We start from the raw sequence: 21594 nt of genomic DNA on the forward strand, positions 1-21594 counted from the left end.
TCCACTGAAGAAATGGGCAGAAGGCATGAATAGACACTTTTCCAGAGAAGACATCCAGATGGCTAACAGACACATGAAAAGATGCTCCACATCATTCATCATCAGGGAAATACAAATCAAAACTACAATGAGATACCATCTCACACCTGTCAGATGGGAAATTAACAACATTGGAAACAGCAGATGTTGGAGAGGATGTGGAGAAAGGGGGACATTTTTGCACTGTTGGGAATGCAAACTGGTGCAGTCACTCTGGAAAACAGTATGGAGGTTCCTCAAAAAATTAAAAATAGAACTACCCTCTAACCTAGCAATTGCACTACTAGGTATTTATCCAAAGGATACAAAAATGCTGATCCAAAGGGACACATGCACCCCAATGTTTATAGCAGCAGTATCAACAATAGCCAATAGCGCTATCAACAATAGCCAAAATAGCCAAATTTAGGGAAAGAGCCCAAATGTCCATTAACTGATGAATGGATACAGAAGATGTGGGAGATATATATATATATATATATAGATATATATATATATATATATGAATACTACTCAGCAATCATAAAGAATCAAATCTTGCCATTTGCAACAACGTGGATGGAACTAGAGTTTATTATGCTAAATGAAATAAGGCAGGCAGAGAAAGATAAATATCATGATTTCACTCATATGTGGAATTTAAGAAAAACCACAGATGAACATAGGGGAAGGTAAGGAAAAATAAGATAAAAACAGAGAGAGAGAGAGGCAAACCATAAGAGAGTCTTAAAATACAGAGAACAAACTGAGGGTTGCTAGAGGGCAGGTGGTTGGGGAATGGGCTAATTGGGTAATGGGCATTAAGGAGGGCCCCTGTTGGCATGAGCCCTGGGTGCTATATGTAATTGATGAATCACTGGGTTCTACTTCTGAAACCAATACCACACTGTATTTTAAATAAGTTGAATTTAAATAAATTAATTAAAAAATCAGCCTGTGTCTGCCAATAGTAATATAATCACAATGTGGCTCCAAATTGCCATAAAGGCCAGGAATTGAAAGTAGGTCTTATTCTTCAGGAATTTATGATTCCATGTCTGGAGTTTGAAAGAGAAGGGTTTCGTATTAGAGTCCCTTCAGGAAACAGATGAAGTCTTTTCCTCCACAAGTGTTGACAGGTGTAGTTACACCAACAAGGGATGGTGCAGTATCCATGAGCTAGTGAGAGTTGCGAAGCTGTTACCATCTGTAGGCTGATGGTAACATCCTTAGGACAGGGGACATAGCAAACATTGGAACTTGGAAAGAGCTCTGTGCTGCCATGGAGTCACATAGCTACTGCCCATGTTGTTCCTAATGGCTAGAGGGCAAGGGGCACATTGCTTCATTCTGTACAGTCCACCTCCCAGGGCACAGGGTAGGGAAGGAAGAATGTACAGCCCATCTGGAGAAGCAGACAGAGAGTATCTGGCACAATCCTTTTTAGCTTTAATATTTCTATGATTCCAAAACCATCCAAACTTCAGTAAACCTTCATTTAACAAATCTGTTCCAAAAACCAATGTTGTTCTCAGAAATTTATAAAGAATAAGAAGTACAGGGAATTGATTAGGTAGAGAGATGAATGGGTGCATGGTGAAGGAGTCTTTGGCTGAGATAGTTGACTGAGTAGTGACTCAACCAGATTGCAAGGTTGGTGAACACAGGGACAAGGCTGGTCTTGTACATTGTCAAATCCTCGATGCCCTACAATGTGCCTGGATCTTAGTATATCCCAATAAATGTCTGTATGACTGACGTGATAGATGAAACATCAAGAATACCAAGCAATGTAAAATGTGCATCTGGGAGTCTCAGGACAGGAGAATCCAAAATTAGGGTCAGGAACTAACATTTTGGAACTAGGAGAAGAAGGTGATGACAGTGTCTGGTTTTCTGCCTCTTTAGGTCAAAGCTTCTAGCACCACTCAGGGAACAAAGGTATTGGGAGATACAGAATAGCCTTTTTGCTTTGTTTAAACAATCTTTCCATCTTTTTCAGTCATTTGAAAGGACAACATTATAACTCCTGCAACCCAACTTCAATTAATTCATCTATTCATTCAGTGAACATTTACTAAGTGCGTATTTTGTGCCTGGGAATCCAAAATTAAGACAGATACAAACTCAGCCCTCAAGGAGCTTAGTCTGGTAGGAGATACAGACGTGGCATTAGGAATGTATAGTACTTGTGTTAGCTGTGGGGAGCACGGGCCACTGTGGGAGAAATAGGCGAACATCCTACACAGGCTGGAGGTCTCAGCCTAGGAGAGCTGAGTCCTGAAGCACTTTTCCATCTGTTTACTTTATCCCTGGCATCCCTCCCCATCCCCCAACCCCCAGTAAGTAAGGAAGTAGTAAGTAAATAAATGACACTTAATAAAAATTCCTAGCTGAGGTAACACTTTGATTTGGATGCATTCGCATCAAAGTGCTATAAGCCAATCCATGAGCACAAGTGGGGAGTTCAATCCTTCCTCAACTTAGAGAAGAGGAGCAAGAGGTCAGGAGAGCACAGAGTGGGCATCTGGATTGAAAAGAGGAGAGGACAGGTGAAAAAGGGAGGCAGGGGGCCTCAATGACTTCAGAATTTGGAGGAGGCTATTTAACTTGAACTGTTTACAAACAGGTGGACAATACATGAGGAGGCTTGTTTGCTTACTTGTGGTTGCAGGTTTGTTTTTTAGCTTCTAATAACTGAATGTAGGGTACACAGTATTAATACTGGTCCACCTGATTTACAAAGGCTCATGGCTGACTTCAAAACATGGACAGTTCTCTTACAAAATTGCTTCATTCCCAGAGGTTTTGTTAATTGGGACATTTCTTGTCTTTAACTTGAGTATTATGCTAGCAATCAAAGGAAAAACATAAGTTGGGGAGGAGGAGTGGAGGGTAGGGGGAGAAATAGAGTGTTGGTAAGAATCTAAGGGCAATGGCTTTTTAATTTATCTGTATCTATAGTTTTATATCCATATTTTTAAAAGCCTGCTAAGAATTTGATTGAAATGCATTTTAATTCTTAAATTTGAGAAAAAAAAGTATTTTTTTTTTTAAATTTTTTTTTTCAACGTTTTTTTTTTAATTTATTTTTTGGGACAGAGAGAGACAGAGCATGAACGGGGGAGGGGCAGAGAGAGAGGGAGACACAGAATCGGAAACAGGCTCCAGGCTCCGAGCCATCAGCCCAGAGCCTGACGCGGGGCTCGAACTCACGGACCGCGAGATCATGACCTGGCTGAAGTCGGACGCTTAACCGACTGCGCCACCCAGGCGCCCCAAAAAAAGTATTTTTTAACTACTACTCCCTGTCTCTATCTCATTTTTTTAAAGGAGGAATTACCTTCCAGCCCCAGAAAGTTTAGTTTTCCTGGGTTAAGTGTGTGTGTGTGTGTGTGTGTGTGTGTAGAGCTGTCTTTCATCTTCCGTTAAAAACATTACTTTTGTTAGGGAGTAACTCTCTATTTGTCATCTTTAAGGGGTTGAGAGTTTTGATGTCCTTGCCTGGAAGAAATTAGGCTGGAATCAACCTCTGGCTGGAGGGCAGGTTGTCTTACTTTCCATCTGCTGGAGTTTCCTTTGTACACTCCTCTCTGTGTTTACTCTTGAAAGTCTTTGAGGCTGGATCCTTAGCTCTCCTGCTCAGTGCTTCCTTTTGTATCTATGTATTGACGATGGCTGAATCTTTAGCTTCAACCCAAACATTTCCCATCACCTGCAGACCTGTTTCCTCTTACCTACTAGATATCTTTCCTCTGTGTTCCATAGACACCTCAGATCCAACAGACTCAAACTGTCACTGGAGTGCTTGCTTTGAGTAGCACCGGTCTTAGTGGGAGATACTGCATCTAGGAGTCGCTCGCTCACAGCGCATTCATTACCAAGTCCTATTCTATTCTATCTCCTAGTGTCTTTCCTGTTCTCCTCCTGCCCCTCCATTCCTAACACCCTTGCTCTTCAGGCTCTTTTCAGCGTCTTCTGAATTGTTATTAATTATTTCAGTATCCTCATTAGTCTTCTCCAACCCATGCTTTCCTCCACCAACAGATATATCTTGATAATGTGCAAATTTCTATGTCTTTTCCTGTAAAATCATTTGGGAGTTTTCCATTTTCTAGCTCTTCATATCAGTGGACAACTTGTTAAAATAGTTTCATTCTCTTTGGTGGTTTTCTTCCTTCTGTATGGCCTTGGCTCCTGAGGTTCTTTGCTGGCATCTGCTCTTCTGCTTGACCTATAACAGTTGGCAGGTGCAGAGTGTGGGTTCTATGCCCTTGCCCTCTTCCCCGTTCTGATTATATGGCCTCCTTTGGTGACCTTATCTAGTCCCATGGCTTCTGGTGGGAGCTACACACTGATGACTCCCAAAGTGATGATTCCAGTCTGCCCTTTCTGCTGAGCTCAAGACATATAGATCCATCTGCCCCCTTGACAAGCTCATTTGTATGTCTAATAGAGACTTGAACTGAACAAGGCCAAAGCAGGGCTCTTGCTTTCCCACCCATTCTTTTCCTGCTCTTCTTCCACCTTTCCCTATCTCAGTAAATGATACCTCCATCCCCCCAACTGCCCAGACCAAAAACTTTGGAACTATTGTTGCTTCTTCTCCCCTCACTCCACTCCCCACATGTACTTCATCACAAGTCCTGTCAGCCTTACGTTGAAAATGAATGCATCCTACAGGAGTACTGATGCATAGGGGCACTTGTACCCCAATGTTTATAGCAGCACTCTCAACAATAGCCAAATTATGGAAAGAGCCTAAATGTCCATCAACTGATGAATGGATAAAGAAATTGTGGTTTATATACACAATGGAATACTACGTGGCAATGAGAAAGAATGAAATATGGCCTTTTGTAGCAACGTGGATGGAACTGGAGAGTGTGATGCTAAGTGAAATAAGCCATGCAGAGAAAGACAGATACCATATGTTTTCACTCTTACGTGGATCCTGAGAAACTTAACAGAAACCCATGGGGGAGGGGGAGGAAAAAAAAAAAGAGGTTAGAGTGGGAGAGAGCCAAAGCATAAGAGACTGTTAAAAACTGAGAACAAACTGAGGGTTGATGGGGGGTGGGAGGGAGGGGAAGGTGGGTGATGGGTATTGAGGAGGGCACCTTTTGGGATGAGCACTGGGTGTTGTATGGAAACCAATTTGACAATAAACTTCATATACTGAAAAAAAAAAAAAAAAGAAAATGAATGCATCCTGAAGCCAACACTTCTAGCAGTCTGCACTGCTTTCTCCCTGGTTGTCCCCAGCTCTTGTTGGCTCACTCCAGCAGCCTCCTACTGACCTACCAGCTTCCACCCTTGATTGCCTAGGATTGATTCTTTACAAGGTGGCCAGAGTGATTTTCGCAAAAGTCATATTGTGTTTCTTCTCTGCTTAAAACCATCTCAAGGCTTCCCGTTGCATTTGGCTACACTAGCTTCTTGTCTCTCGAATTTGCCAAGCTCTTTCCTGCCATGAGGATTTTGCATGTGCTATTCCCCTGTCTGGCATCCTCCTCCCCTACATCTTTGCATTCCCAGCTCCATGGGGGTAATTCACGTCTCAGTTCAAATATCCCTTCCCAGAGAAGCTTTTTCTGACCTCCCAAACTAAAGTGGCTTACCCTTCAGTCTCTTTCTATTGTAGTAATTTATTTTTTTATCTTCATAACATAATAAAATGATCTTTTATTTTCCTTCTTTTTCTTGTTAATTATCTTTCTTCCCTTCACTAGAACATAAGCATCATGACAATATGGATTCATGTTATTTACAATCTATTCTTAGCACCTAAAATCATTCCTGGCATGTAATATTTGCTCAGAAGTATCTGTTGGGTGGATGAATGAATGTATAGTTGATGCTTGAACAACACAGGGATTAGGAGCACTGACACTCCTCTCTCCCTCCACACAGTCAAAAATCCACTTGAAACTTTTGCTCCCCCAAAACTTAGCTACTAATAGCCTACTGTTGACTGGAAGCCTTAATGATAACATACACTGTTGATTAACATGTATTTTGTATGTTATATGTATTATATACTGTGTTCTTATAATGGAGTAACCTAGAGAAAAGACAGTGTTATGAAAACAGTAAGGAAGAGAAAATATATTTATAGTATACCATACTGTATTTACTGAAAAAAAAATCTATGTGTAAGTAGACCCCTTACAGTTCAAACCCATATTCAAGGATCAACTATAAAATTGAACAACTTTGCCTCTATTAGAAATACCTCTGGGAATGCAAGCTGGTGCAGCCACTCTGGAAAACAGTATGGAAGTTCCTCAAAAAACTAAAAGTAGAACTACCCTATGACCCAGCAATTGTACTACTAGGCAATTATGCAAGGGATACAGGTGTGCTCTTTCGAAGGGACACATGAACTCCCATGTTTATAGCAGCACTATCAACAATAGCCAAAGTATGGAAAGAGCCCGAATGTCCATCGATAGATGAACGGATAAAGAAGAGGTGGCATATATATATATGTGTGTGTATGTGTGTATATATACGTATATATATATATACATATATATATACATATATATATATACATATATATATATACGTATATATATATATATATGTATATATATAATGGAGTGTTACTCAGCAATCAAAAAGAATGAAATCTTGCCATTTGCAACTACATGGATGGAACTGGAGGGTATTATGCTAAGCGAAATTAGAGAAAGACAAATATATGATTTCAATAATATGAGGACTTTAAGAGAAAAAACAGATGAACATAAGGGAAGGGACACAAAAATAATATAAAAACAGGGAGGGGGACAAAACAGAAGAGACTCATAAATATGGAGAACAAACTGAGGGTTACTGGAGGGGTTGTGGGAGGGGGGATGGGCTAAGTGGGTAAGGGACACTAAGGAATCTACTCCTGAAATCATTGTTGCACTATATGCTAACTAATTTGCATGTAAATTAAAAAAAAATATCTCGGTAGCAGGGGGCGCCTGGGTGGCTCAGTCAGTTAAACGTCTGACTTTGGCTCAGGTCATGATCTCACAGTTTGTGGGTTCAAGCCCCGTGTTGGGCTCTGCACTGACAGCTCAGAGCTTGCAGCCTGCTTCAGATTCTGTGTCTCCCTGTCTCTCTGCCTCTCCTCTGCTCATGCTCTGTCTGTCTCTCTCTCTCTCAAAAAAAAAAAAAATTAAAAAAAAAGAAACACCTCGGTAGATAGATGATAGATAGATAGATAGATAGATAGATGATAGATATGTTGGGTGTGGTATAAGTATCAATGAAGAGTGGGAGAGGCTCGGCTCTCAAACACACCTAAATGTGTGGCAGCTACTTGACAATGTGGCGTCTCCTCAGATACAAGTGCAAGGCTCTTATTGTTAATGTTTATGACCCCCTGCTAATAAATAATAATAAGTGATATTTTACTGATAACACTGAACTTCCGAGTCTACATTTAATCTTTGCAAATTTGTAATTCCAGACCACAGGGCTAATGCCCATCCATGTGATAATTTGCTTTTCCTCTCTCTTTCTGTCTTGAGCCATCCTGAGGGCAGGGATCCAGGCTGGAGAATGTCTGGACTAGAATTATGTAGGAGATGTGTTTGGTTTCCTCAGAGTAGCTTTGGTTGAATTTGTGTGAGATTTCAATCTGATGAGGAAAAACGGGCTAGGATGCTGAAACTACTCATAGATTAGAATGAGGGAGGCCACAGGTGACCTCAAGTGTCCTCTCAAAATCTGTTCCTCTGTTGTCAGGAGCACAGTTAGGTACTGTTTGTGTATTCCCTTGGTTCAGGATAGGGATAGTGGCAATAGGATAATGCTATGCCAGCTAGATAGAAGAGTTACAAAAGGAGTTTAATACATGTATTGCCAGTGACATTGATGATCACGGAAGGTAAACCATAGACTTCATTCTTCCAGAAATGACTCAACACTGGTAGCACTTGATTGTTCTGGTCTTTTGTATTGTGGCAATCACAGAAGCACTAGCTTGTCAGCAACATCAACATCTTCAGTGTTCAACGAATGACCAATGACATGTTCAAAGGACCCTAAATGGTGCATCTCTGTAGACTGGGAACTCTGTGCCTTTGGTTTCTTTTATTTTTTCCCCTTATCTTTCTTCTTTCTTTCCTTTATTTCAGTTCCCTTTTCTGTTCTTTCTGCCTCCTGTCTTTCCCCCTCCTTCCTTCTTTCTTTTCTTTTTCTTCCTCCCTTTTTCCCTCTCTTCCTCCTCCTTCTCTTCCTCTCTTTGAAAATTATACACTACTCCACAATAGCCTTCAAGGTGCATGACAGGAAATGTCCAGTGGGTTATGTTTGGGCTCAATTTTGCTGTATTATCACAGGGATTGAAGAGAAAGGTTTTAAACACGAGGCATTCAAAGACACTTAAAATCTAATAAATAGGTGCAAGCCCTCAGAACCCTGGCTAATAGTTTTGAGACACTGATTTTATGCAATATCTTGGGAACCATAGACAACCTGCTGGCTGCCACAGGCCTGTGCTGTGTGCAGATAGCCAGCTAGGACTTCTTGAGCAGCTCTTTTGGGAAATCCCCACATTTACAGGAGAAAATATAGCTTTCATTTTTTCCTTTATAGATAATCAGAAAAGGGATTCAGAGCATTCAGTGTCTTTGCCTTTCCTCATTGTCTCTTTGTTGCTATTTTTCTCTTTTTTGTTTTTCTTTTAATCTACTTGCTTTACTTTCTCAAAACATCTGTATTTTTTGCTCGGGTCAGTTTACCCTGCGTTTTCCAAACTGTCTTTTCGCTGGCTGGGTTATTTTTGTCTCAGACTTCTTACGTTCTTCTGTTGCTCTACCCCCACCAAATCTCAGTCTGAACTTGCCCTTTTACCTCCTGATGTCTTTGCTGCTTTGCTTTTCCTTGTCTTTACAGGGCCCGAAAAGGCTATGACTGTGACATAATGATGGATTTTGCTGCCAATTTAAATGACCTTAGCCCTTCTACCTTTTGCCTCCTCTTTTGCCTCCTTTTTTCATCTTTGGAAGGAGGAAGTGTATTAGTTGCAATTGTGCATAACACATACATTTAGTGGCTTGAAACAACCCGCATTACCTCACAGCTTCTGTGGGTCAGAAGTCTGAGCATGGCTTTATTGGGACCTCTGTGTTAGCTGGGGCTATAATCTCATCTCAAGGTTTGACTAGGAAAGGGTGCTCTTTCAAGCTGTCCTGGTTACTGGCAGGACTTAGTTACTTTTAGTCTTCTGGACTAGGGGACTGAGTTTCTTACTGGCTCTTGGCCAGAGGCCCCCTCAGTTCCTTGCCACATGGGCCTCTTCAACATGACTTTCTGCTTTATCAGAGCCAGCAAGGAAGAGTCTCCTCTCCTAGCAAGGCTATGTAACATAATCACTGAAGTGATATCCTGTCACCATATGCTATGGGTAGGAAGCAAGTCACAGGGTTCCTCCACACTCAGGGGGAGGGTATTCTATAAATGCATGGACACGAGGAGACGGCGATAAACAGTGGCCATATTAGAGTCTGCCTGTACAGAGAGGAGTGCTTTTGAGGGAAAATACTTTGAGCTCCTTAGGAAGAGACTATAAAGTCTATATTCATACATCTGCCATGCCTGATTGTTGGTGTGTAGAGATTATGGCTAACAACAAAGTAATAATGTTTCTCTTTGTCTCTCTCCATGTCCTATGGACTAGTTTCATAGGATTTGTTTTCCTTATCTGCCTTTAGAAATCTCATCAGCCTCTCTGGATGAGAAAGTCAGCAGGAAAAGACTGCTGTTGTTGATCTTGGTTTTAACTGGACCGACTCAGCCCTGTGGGCAGGGAAAAAGGAAAGGTCTTTGCAAATGCTCTCTAGGTCTTTGTTAGAAATCCCTCCAACCTGAAGGAGCCAGGTGTGGGGCAGGCGCGATAATTACTACAAGCAATAAGCCAGGCTTATTTACAGCTGAGGCATTTAATTAGGTACAATTTATTACTTTAAAAAATTGTCTGCAAGCTTCATAGTAGTATCTGCCCAGATCTTTGATTCCAGCTCTTCAGTTTTGGAGTTGGGAGGCGGGGTGGAGCAGAAAGGGTGGCAGCACCTTTGGCTTGACTCACATCACAGTTGGTAAATTGTCTGCACTAAGACAGGGATAATCCTACCTGCCCCCACCCCCCACAACACGTACACAATAGGGTATCGTTTACACAATCATTCGAATACAAAAGTTCTTCACTCTGAGGGCGAATGATCTTTATTATATATGCTATATTTTAGGTATTAATAATGACTAATGTCTCTGACTTTTCAGTATTTTAAAAATAATAACGTATACGAATTTGAATTGAGGAATGAGGCAAATCTGATCCTTCAGCGTTTTCTTGGGGGTAAGAGACTTAAGAAGAGTGGAGGCGGGTGGGCACGATGAGGAGAAAGCTCTGTGCCCGAACCCCGAGTCTCCAGCAGCCGCAGGTTGGGCAGCTCCAGCGAGACCCGACTTCTCTCGAGGGGCGGGGGAGGCGCTGAAGGGGAGCCGAGTAGTTAGGGGGGCGCTAAGCGGGCTCGAAGTCGGGGCTCCACACCCCGGGAGGGGCGCTAGGACCCAGGCACCCGCCGGCCTCGGGACGTGCCTGGGGAGTGAAAGCTCTAAGAGGCTCAGGCTCGGGGCCAGAGTCCCTCGGAACGCCCGGACCCTTCCCGTGGGCGCGAGGCGCGGGGTGCGGCGTGCGGCAGCCGCGTGCCCGCCGCTCGCATGGAGCAGACGCGCTGCCCGCCGAGCGCCGGCCAGGTGAGCCCCCCTGCGCGGGGTCCGCACGTCCCGCGGGCACAGCGCCCTGCGTCGTCCGAGACCGCCTCGTCCCCACCCCCCGCGCCGCGGGCGCGGGGGCCGGGCGGCGAGCGGGTTGTGCGCGCACAGTGCGCGGGCACCAGGCCAGAGCTGCCTCCCGAAGCCCCTCTCGGACACCCTCGCGGCTGAGGAGGGGTGTTTCTTCTTCCCCTCGGTCACTGCGTGTCGCGGTGCCCCAGTGTCTTCTTGCTTCCCAGGAGGGGAGCACCTGGAGCGTCCGGTGTAGCCGCCCGGCTCATAATTCCGAGGGCTAACCGTCGCCCACCAGCAGCAGCCGGCCCTGCGGGGATGGCGCTGCACAGCCGCCACGCCTCTTTCCCTGGGGTTAGCCCGAGTCAGGGCTACGGACGCCGGGCGGGGGCCACGGGTTCCCGCTGCACCCCGAGCTGCCCACGCTTCTCTGCGCCGCCGCGGCGTCCCTGCTTTCCTGCTGTAGCTGCTCCCCTGCCCGGGCAGCGAACCGCCGCCAGCCCCAGACGGAGGGCGGCGGGGGGAGGGGGTGGGGCAAGAGGAGGCGTCCAGGTGCGGGAAGCCTCCGCGCCTTCGCTCGGGGTTCCGGACTCCTTGATCCCGGAGACCGGCTCCCACCCGCGTGCGCAGCTCCCCGGACAGTGCTCGCCAGGCACACAGACCGAGTGTGAGGTTTAAACCACCCGCCTCTGGTGGGGGAGATGGAACGTGGGTGCAAAGGAGGCTCTCACGCCGTAGGGCATAGGAAAGCGCGGGTGAGGACAGCCTGCAGGTCAGGGAGGAGCGTTTCGTCCAAGGGGGAAGCTGCATCCGCAAGCTGCCATTCTGAACTTGTGGGCGTTCTGCTGGGCGCCCGAGCGTCACCCGAGTGCACTTAGTTACCAGAATCAAGTAGACACGGGTCCCCGGACTGTTGCGGAAGATGAGGCTTGGCTAGTGGTCTAAAATCTGCAACGGGCTCTCCTGAACCCTCAAGACTAGCCGTGCCTATCCATTCTGCTTCCGGCTCAATCTGACACCAGTTTGCAGTCTCCAAGTTACCAACTCCAGGGGGAAAAATAAAAGGTCGCTGAATAGTTGCTATGGGCGAGTGGCAGGCGGCGAGTTGCTAGGACTGCACGACCACTGCAGTTCAGTGGTGGGCATCTGCCTCCGAAACTTTTGCCAGCTGCCACTTTACGGCACTGGGGCGGTGTGGGGGGGGGGGGAGGGGTGGCGTGCTGCCTATTCTGTCGGTAACAGACACGTGTGTCAGAACCTGAAGTTAAACACCTAGTACTCACCTAGAAGAGAAACTTCTCCAAGCTGTGTTGGGAGACAATCAACAAAAACATTTACATAGGGCCGGTGGGGGTAGGTGAAGTGCAGAGGACCTTCCCTCTAGGATTTTATAATCTGCCTGCTGGCATTGCCAGTTCTGGTTGACTGCCCCTCTGACCTCGAATGAGCTATTTTAACTTTGCTTGGTTTTCCAAGAAGCAAAAACGGAAGAATGATAGTCTGCAGCAGCAGAAAGAGAATTCATTGGGAAGCCAGTCCTTGGGTTCTAGCCCTAGCTGTACCACTGACCAGCTGTGACACTTTTGGGCGGGCCACACAAAATCTGGGCCTCTGCTACTGCAAAACACTGAAAAAGAACCTTCAATCCTGGGGTCCACTGTAGTCAAAATTTGTCAAGCTTAGATAGCCTAGATTTTTGCCTTCTTCATTATACTTGGTTCCACAGAGACTGCATGGATTGAAAGGATACTGGATCAGAACGGTGGGTGAATTGAATTTTAATTCCAGTCTGTTTATAGAGCCACACAAATCTTTCAGGCTTAAGGTCTGTGGAAATAAGCCTGGTTGGTCGAGTTAATACTTAGAGTGCACTGCGAAGGACCTCAAATAGAGAGTCCTGTTGAAGTTAGTGTGTGGTTACATAAAAGGTTCTTTCTGTGCATTTGAAAGATCCTTGCCACAAGCAGGGTGTTACAGAAATGAGTAGAGGAGAAGCCCCAAGTTGATCCTGCGGTAGAAGAGGGTGAGTGTGCTGTATAGCTAGTGGAGGTACTTCAGGTTTTCTCTGATAAACACTTTATTTATGAATGACTCCATTATTATGAACTCCAGAAAAGCAGTTTATCGGTTGGGTAATGAAGTAATGAAATTGTCTTTAGAAGCCACATTAAGTATTGGAATACCTAACGTTACTAGAGTTTATTGGGATAAGCCCTGCTTTCAAAAGCATTGCCTTTTTATTTAATTTCAGCAAGGGAAATAAGCAGAATGATTTATTATGTTTTCTTACTAGATAATTTTTTAAGAGAGAAAAAAGCAGAAGTAAATACAACACAGGCTGCAAGAAACCTTGTTTCTTCAGTTTCCAGAGATGAGTATCATCATCATCACCATTACCATAATGGTGAATATCTATTAAGCACTTGTGTGCCAAGCATTGTTCTGAGCACCTTATGTACACAGTATAAGGTCATCCTACCAACACCTTCTGGAGGAAGTGCTATTATTTCTTTCAGTTCATAGGTGTGAGAACTAAACTTCTTGCCTGACATTGCACAGCTGGTAGGTAGAGTTGGACCACCTACTTGGGTTTATTTGCAATGATTCAATCAAAATGCAACAGAGAGAAGGTTGGGAAGGCAAAAAGTGGCTACTAAATAAATGTCAGGCACTTTATACACCTCAGTGCATGGAAATTAATAAATCTTTTATGAGTGCTAATTTATTTAAAAAAATTTTTTTTTAACATTTATTAATTTTTGAAAGACAGACACAGAGTGTGAGCAGGGGAGGGGCGGAGAGAGGGGAAGACACAGAATCTGAAGCAGGCTCCAGGCTCTGAGCTATCAGCACAGAGCCTGATGTGGGGCTCAAACCCACCAGCCAAGAGATCATGACCTGAGCCGAAGTCAGATGATTAACTGACTGAGCCACGCAGGCGTCCCAATTTAGTTTTCTTTTTCTGCTTTTTATCAATATGCTTCTATAATATGACTTGGGTGTCTTGGATGCACTTCATGTGGACAAAAAGGTTGAACTCTTTTTTAACTATGTAGATCTGAGTGCAGATGGATGAACCATAATTTATTTTACCAATTCCCTTTGACTGGGCACCTGGATTATTTCAAAATTTTCACAATCACATACAGTCGCTAGCATAGTGTATCTTCTTATTTATATATTTCTGCACATCTGTTCAGATATTTCTGGTGGATCAATTCCTAGGAAGTGGGGAATTGCTATGCAAAAGAACATGGTTACCATTTGATATGTACTTTTTAATAGATATTGCCAACTTGCCTTCACAAAAAGAAATATAATTTCTGGTTTGCAGTCCATTTCTTCCACTAACATGTTTCTGGGCTTTTAGCAAATCACTGAATCTGAATGGGTCTCAGACATATCATTTGTAAACTAGAGGTGGTAAAACTTACTGGTTTTAAGGTTGCTTCTGCAAATACGTACAATTAGAGGTTGAAGAAATGCAATTGTTCATATGTGAGCATTTTTACCTACAAAACCAGAAATTCAATATGGTTTCACCTAGTGGCACATGAAGTCCTGAAATATGTTTCTGGTAGTCCCATCTTTTCTGGGGCAGATGTGTATGCGAGGGGAGGCTAGGCTATGCTGCAGTCACAAGTTAACCCTGAAACTTCCGTGGCTTAAAAAAAAAAAAAAGTTTATTTCTTATATTATATATCCAAAGCAGGTTAGCAGAGTACCCTGCTCCACACAGTCACTGAGGGAGCCAGGCTGACAGAAGCTCTGCCATCTTGTAATTGCAGTATCTAGAACATGAAGGCCCTGCTGTCCTAGGGCAGTCGAGAAGGAGGAAGGACTGTGAGTGGTTAACACCTGCCCTTAAATGCCTCAGCCTAGGAATGAAGCATATCTTTTTATTTATGGTCTTTTGGTCACAAGTAGTTACAAGGACCTCACCCCAACGCAGGGAGGCTAGAAAAAGTTGTTCTCTGATGTCCAGAAAGAGGAAATGATGTGGTAAATGCATAGCATTGTGCATTAGTTTGCTGGGGCTTTCACGACAAAGTATCACAGCCTGGTGGCTTATACAACAGAAGTTTATTTTCTCACAGTTCTGGAGGCCAGAGGTCCTAGATCAAGATGTCAGCAGAATTCATTTCTTCTGAGGGCCTCTCTTTTTGGTTTGTAAATGGCTAGTGTAGAGAAGGAAATGTAATTTTCCCTCTATCCTTCTAGGTTCCTGGCTAAGGCCCTGCCCCCCAAAATAAAAAACAGATCAACAGCAGAAAAACAAATTTTTATTTATTTATTAAAAAAAAATCTTTTTTCAATGTTTATTTTTGAGAAAGAGAGAGAGCGTGAGCAGGGGAGGGGCAGAGAGAGAGGGGACACAGAATCACAGATTCTGAAGCAGGCTCCAGGCTTCAAGCTGTCAGCAGAGAGACTGACGCGGGGGGCTCGAACTCACAAACCGTGAGATCATGACCTGAGCTGAAGTCAGATGCTCAACCAACTGAGCCACTCAGGCGCCCCAGAAAAACAAGTTTTAATTGGGTACATATACTTATGCACATCCAGGAGCCCCACAGAGCTATGAGACTCAAAAGGCAAGCAACTTGATTGCAGTTTATATATCATCCTGAGCTAAGGAAGGGGAAAGGGGTTTGGGATTTCTAAGGGGAAAAGGCAGTTCTTGGGAAGGTGTGAAGAGCGAATGTTTGGTAAACAAAGGTTGCCCTGCCCTAGAGATAAGTCTTTCAGGGGAAAAGTTATCTCTGGTAATAGCTCTCTTCCTGGTACAAGATCCCTTTCTAATGTAAATTTCCCTTACAAAAGGCTAACTTCTACTCTGTTTTCAGAGCTTCTTTTGTGTCTGCAGTTCCTTAAATGATAATCAGCTCAAAATAATCCTTATGCTAAAGAGGCATATTTTGGGGTAGCACATCCTGCTCCCCTTCACCATCTTTTCCCTGCATCTTCACGTGATCTCCTCTCTGTGTCTTTGTCCCTAACCTCTTTTTATCAAGGCCTCAGTCATTCTGGACTGGGATCCACCCTAATGACCTCATTTAATGTTAATGACCTCTTTAAAGGCCCAATCCAAATACAGTTACATTGTACAGTGGGGAGGGGGCTAGGAATTCAACCTAAGAATTTGGGGAGACATGATTCAGCCTATAATTCATTGTCTTAGTATGTGTCCCCTACTGAGGTATAGTCACCCTGTTTTTATTCAAGGAGGTCAGGGTGTTTCCGAAGCCACATCCCAGGGCCTTCTCTCCACATCTCATCCTCCCCTATTGACCAAGAAAAGTGTTGTGTTCTCATTTCCCTGGGTGTTATTTTCAAGTGGTCACTACTCGCATCAAGTCACCTTTTACAAATGGCACTGGGTCTAACATGAGACAGAGACTGTAGGTGAGACAGGATGAGCGTGAATCCTTGGGACGCCTGTGTGGCTCAGCCGGTTAAGTGTCTGACTTTGATTTCGGTTCAGATTGGGATCTCACGGTTCTGGGAATGAGCCCCGAGTCTGGCTCCACTCTGAGTCTGGAGCCTGCTTCAGATTCCCTCTGTCCTCTCTTTCTGCCCCTCCCCTGCTGGCAGCTACTTGCTCTCTCCCTCTCTCCTTCAACATAAATAAATAAACATAAAAAAAGAAAGTGTGACTCCTGAAGTTGGCTGAGTTCTAATCCCAGCTCTACCCCTCATCAGCAATATTTCCTCATCTGTAAAAGGGGAAGAACAGTACTTAACTCACAGGGTTAGTGTGCCAGTTAAATGAGATAATAAATATAGAGTGCCTGGCATATACTAGGGGGTCAGGATGATGCCCTTTATTATTTGCAACTTCAGAAGCTCCTGGAGCCATCGGGGCGCAGTGTACTGTGCCCCGGCCTGCACCCTAGGGGCACAGACCACCCAGAGGCTCCGCTGCTGAGCTGCCAGGGCTTCCAGACCCTGCTCGGAGGTGTGTGCACCTTCGTGGAGAGTCATCGCATGACCATTTTATAACTCCAGGAGCTCCCACACATTTAAGTCTTAGGTTCACAGTTAGATCCGTGACCTGAAAAGGAACGCAAGAGACTATCCTCCTAAGTAGCCCTTAAAATCATTCTCTCCATTTCAGTTGAGGCAAGTAGGGTTGGCAGTTAAAGTAATATGTAAAGGCAGCACTTGAGTTTTTCTGAGACGTTCCCTTTCCCGTTCGAATGCCCCCAGAATCAGGGTGTTTTTCAGTCAATAGCAGCTGAGCGTTAGGCCTAGAAAGACAGCCGCCAACTTTCCTTCTGACAGCATCTTTCCCTTGGAAACATAAGAGAGTGTGGGTTGCTCTATACCTGGCATGGATGATTCTGTCTTGATTTTGGGAAACTCTAGATTCCTGTATCAGGAGTGGGAGAGCGTGGAGCTGTCATATAGCCTTGGGTCTCCAGTACTGGAGTAGTAAACAAGCCAGTAGGTAACCAGGGCAGTGGCTTTTCTGGGTCAAGGTGAGCCATGCACCTCATCCCTAGCAACCGTGTGCATCCCCCTTGTGGTGCGAGGAGGCCAACACTCTGCATCGTGGGTAGTTGCCAGCCTTCCTACGAGATAGCAGACACTGTGCACGCTGCATTTTCTATCCTGCTTGCTACTATAAAGCCAAGTAAAGGCAGTGTTGGATTAAAGCCAAGTCTCTTGATTACCAGTCTGAATCTGTGACCACCACTGCTGGGAGGTGGGAGGGGAAGGGGTGGCCCCTTGTAAATTGCTGTCAGCCAGGCAGTGGTTGTGATGTACTTGTCATCTCGTGGATGTATTTACTCAGTTTTAACTTCTGATATTTTCACCTTCTCAGTCGAGGTGGGTACATTGTTGATAATCCATGTGTTGAGCTTAATTGCTGATTGAGATGACTTCAAAAAGGTTATACTGTGATTCAGCACTGAAACCAAGAAATTATTGTTTACACAGTTACACAGAGAGTCAAGGAAATAGAGAACGGGGTATAAATTTGATATTGATAAAGCAAATATTTGTCTTTGGAGGATGACGCAATTTTAGTTTTGGTGTTCTTTTTTTTTTTTTTTTAAGTAGCAGCCAAAGGCCTTTAACAAAGAAAAGATACCCGCAAGTACATAAAGCTAGATTTATGTTTTGTTTTTGAGATATGTGCAGGAGGATTACATGTCAAGTAACTAAGCTGATGGCAGGAGAAATTGCCTAATCTGTCAGTGTAGATGAAAAAATTCGAAGCTGTGAGAAGCTAGTGGGATGAATTCTTGCAACTTATGGGACTGTCATTAGACCATTATGTCATAGTTTAATGGGCAGCATCTTTTTCTTGGTGATACATAAAGTGATGGTGTTTTGTATAATCAGTAGTGTCTTAGTTTGATGAAATGTGACAAAAGCAACGAGGAGGAGACTGGAACCTAGGTGCCTTGCCTGCACAAAGTGCACATCCCTGACCCAGGTGTTGTCTGACCCCACTGTCCAGATTGGTGAGATAGGTCACTTGCAGGACCCAGAGAATGCATGCCTCAAGAGCGGGGAGCCTAGAGTGGGAAACTTAAGGAGGCCCCCAAGTGCGGGGTCAGAGCACCTCCTTAAATGTTGCAGCCTCCTGCTTTGCTTGCCTCACTATAGTCTCTGCCCTGGTTTTGATTTTTGAATGAGTTTCTTATTTTCCCTAGATGACTAAGAAAATTAAATGGAGATGTAAGTGGATGAAAATGTAGTCATCCAACACACATGGTCAGCTCGTATCCTCCATTGTAAGTATTATTCCTCCTGGGTGAGATCTACGGAAAACTAAGAAAACTACAGAAAACGAAGAAAGTGGTCGGGACATTGTGAGGAACGGAACGTAATAAATGTATTACCACCTTGCGTGAATTCTTTACGGTTGAACATATGTACAATTAGCCATGGCTGATTAAATAATACGAAAACAAATGATTTCTCTATGTTTTTAGGATCTGTTTTCTAGTTCCGTTTAGTATTTTTAAAAGAAAATTTAAAACCATCTTCCTTGCAATGGAATGGAATATAAAGAGGAAATTAAATTCCTCAGGTAGCTTTCATCAGATTCCCTCTGTTTTGAAATCAGCACAGGAGGTCCTCTTAGTAACCTCAGAGTGCTTTGGAAGGTTTAGGAGTTCTAAATTCTGTCCTGGCTGGTGATGGAATGATAGTCACAAGATTGAGATGCATAATGTTGACAAAGGGTATATGTACTGTAAGCATCTTTGTCACACAGCCCATTGGACATCATTTCTGCCTGAAGAGCATCATTCTACAATGCATGTTTTCATGTTTCAAAGAAGAACTTAGTTTTATCCTAGAATAGCATTTTTAGAGGGAGAGTGGCCACTGAAGTGTTTTCACCATCTGCGATCAGGCTTTTCTGTCTAAGGAAGGGCATTTCGTATCTTTTAATGTGGCTTGCACTGGAGTTCTCAACGTGCTGTCACTCGTTGTGGGAAAAAATTCTGCCAGAAAGGCTATACCTCACCCACTGGTCTCTGCAGCAGCAGACAAGATTCTATGGCTGCAGGGATTGCACAAGAGGAAAATAGCAGGAAGGCGGGAGAAGGTAGGGGAAGGAGTAGAGGGGGAAGGCTGCGTGGATAAAGAGTCAAACGGTGTTTCCCAATCTAGTTGCATCACAGCGCACAGAGGACAACGGCGTTGTTGTCTGAGATAGTGGAGTCAGTGGACAAGACTTGGGATCTGGTCAAGGCCCTGCATGGGTGACCTGCGGGTTGAGAGAATCAATATCTTGGCGTGATGTAACAGTTTGGTCAGTCCCCTGGTGAGAAGCCCTGGTGGAGAGTGTAGCTGTCAGGTGGAGGGAGGGGAGGGGCTCAGAGACCACTCACTGCATAATGGGCCCATGCGTGCCTCACATACCTAGATGGCCTCTAACGCTGGCCTAAGTGTAGCTGGTCTTTCTGTTCCTTCCCTAAGCCCTATGTTTAGGGGCACATGCTTGGTCTGCAGGACTTTTCTCTGTCTCTGTCTATGCAAGATCTGGAGGTCAGTAAGAGCTGTGAGCGGCAGAGGAGTTTGAAGACAGTGAGTGAGGGTGGTCACTTCTTCCCTGTGACTTCTCATCTATGGAAGGAGTAGGTTTCCACTGGTCATGCAGGTAACTACTGAGCATCCAGCATGTGCCAAACAGACCCAGTTTTCCCTTGTTGGAGCTTACCTCTGGTGTGAGGAGATGGTAAAGAATGAAAAACAGAGAGAAAGAAGGTCATTTGGTGGTATGTGCTAGGGAGAAAGTAGAGAAAGATAGGGAGAAAGATAAAGCAGGCGGGTCAATAAGGACTCCCCAGGATGGGGGGGAATGTTTCCTAACTAGATAGGGTGGTCAGAGGAGGCCTCCCTGGGAAAGGGAACATTTGAGCCAAGGCCTGAAGGAAGTAGGGAGTGAGCCATATGAATAGTTGGGAAGCACATTCCAAGTAGGAAGAATAGCAGGTACAAAGGCCCGGAAAGAGCATGTCCATAAGTTAAACTTGCAGCGAGGAGACGAGTGTGGCAAGGAGGACACAAGCAAGGGGAGGACAGTAGACACTAAAGTCAGGGAGGTCATGGAGGCCAGACAGCTGAGGCCTTGTTGTCTGCTATAAAGACGTAGCGAGATGCAAGTGATGGAATCTGACTTCAGTTGTGGGCGGAACACCCCTGTTGGCTGTAGCATTGAGAGTAGCCTGAAGGGAGCCAGGATGAAGCAAGAGAATCTGCTAGGAGGCATCACAATAATCCAGGTGAGAGATGTGATGGCTTAGACCAATATGATATCAGTGAAGATGAATGATGGTCTGATTCTGGATTACTTTTTAAGTGGAATTAATAGGATTTGCAGACAGATGGGGCATGGCGTGAGAAAGACCCTAAGATAACTTTAGAATATCTCTCATATCTCTTTGCAGCACTAACATGGTATCAGTTTTCACCATCTGTTTTTGATCCTTGCCACCTGGCCCCTGTCCGTTTTTATTCTTAGGAATTCTTCATGATTGACTCTGGTGACCTGGGTTGATATCAGGAGTGATGATGGTCTGGCTTAGTTCTTGCCCTTTGGTTTTCCTGGAAGAGAACACCTTCAAGGGATATATAAGACCGGACGTTGACTGCAAGAGCTCTTCTCAATAAGCCGAGGTCAAAATAAAGGCTCACCTCCCCCCGAGAAGTGTTTCCTCATAACCCGATGTTAATTTCCCTAAAATAGCTTTAAAGGAGAAGGATGGATCATAGTTTGTGAGCTAAAAATTATTCCTCTGGTTAACTGAACCATAACCAGTGGAAAGATGAGAACCAATGGAATCATTGCTTGCAGAAATTTATCTAATAAATGAGATGGTAGAGAAAAAAAGAGAGAGACTCCCGTAATCCATGGTTTTGGTGCCAGTGCCAAATAAGGCACAGTCAAAAGCCAAGATAAAGCAATTCTTTCACTAATATCAGATCTGTCACACAATTGGGGTGTGGGGGTGTGACCAAGATGCTGCTGCAATCTTCCTCCTCCTAGTTGACCCCCAAAATGTCTCTCTGGGTTCAATGGTTGCTCTTGAGGGCCTAAAAGTTGTGTTCTCATCATCACTTTTGGTTTAACATACAAGCCAGCTATCTGACTTGTTGGCCACCGGTTGGTCAAGACCTTTTATAGATTTAAAACAACTGCTAGTCTCTCAGTACGCGTTCTAGAAAAGCCTCAATGGGCTAAAGATATAATAGGCCCAAGAATAATATGATTAGTAAGGAACGATGAGTGTATCATTGTCTGGTGCTGATGCTCACGTGTGT

This window comes from Panthera tigris, chromosome A1 (genome assembly GCF_018350195.1).
Source record: "Panthera tigris isolate Pti1 chromosome A1, P.tigris_Pti1_mat1.1, whole genome shotgun sequence".
In the NCBI taxonomy this organism is placed as follows: domain Eukaryota; kingdom Metazoa; phylum Chordata; class Mammalia; order Carnivora; family Felidae; genus Panthera; species Panthera tigris.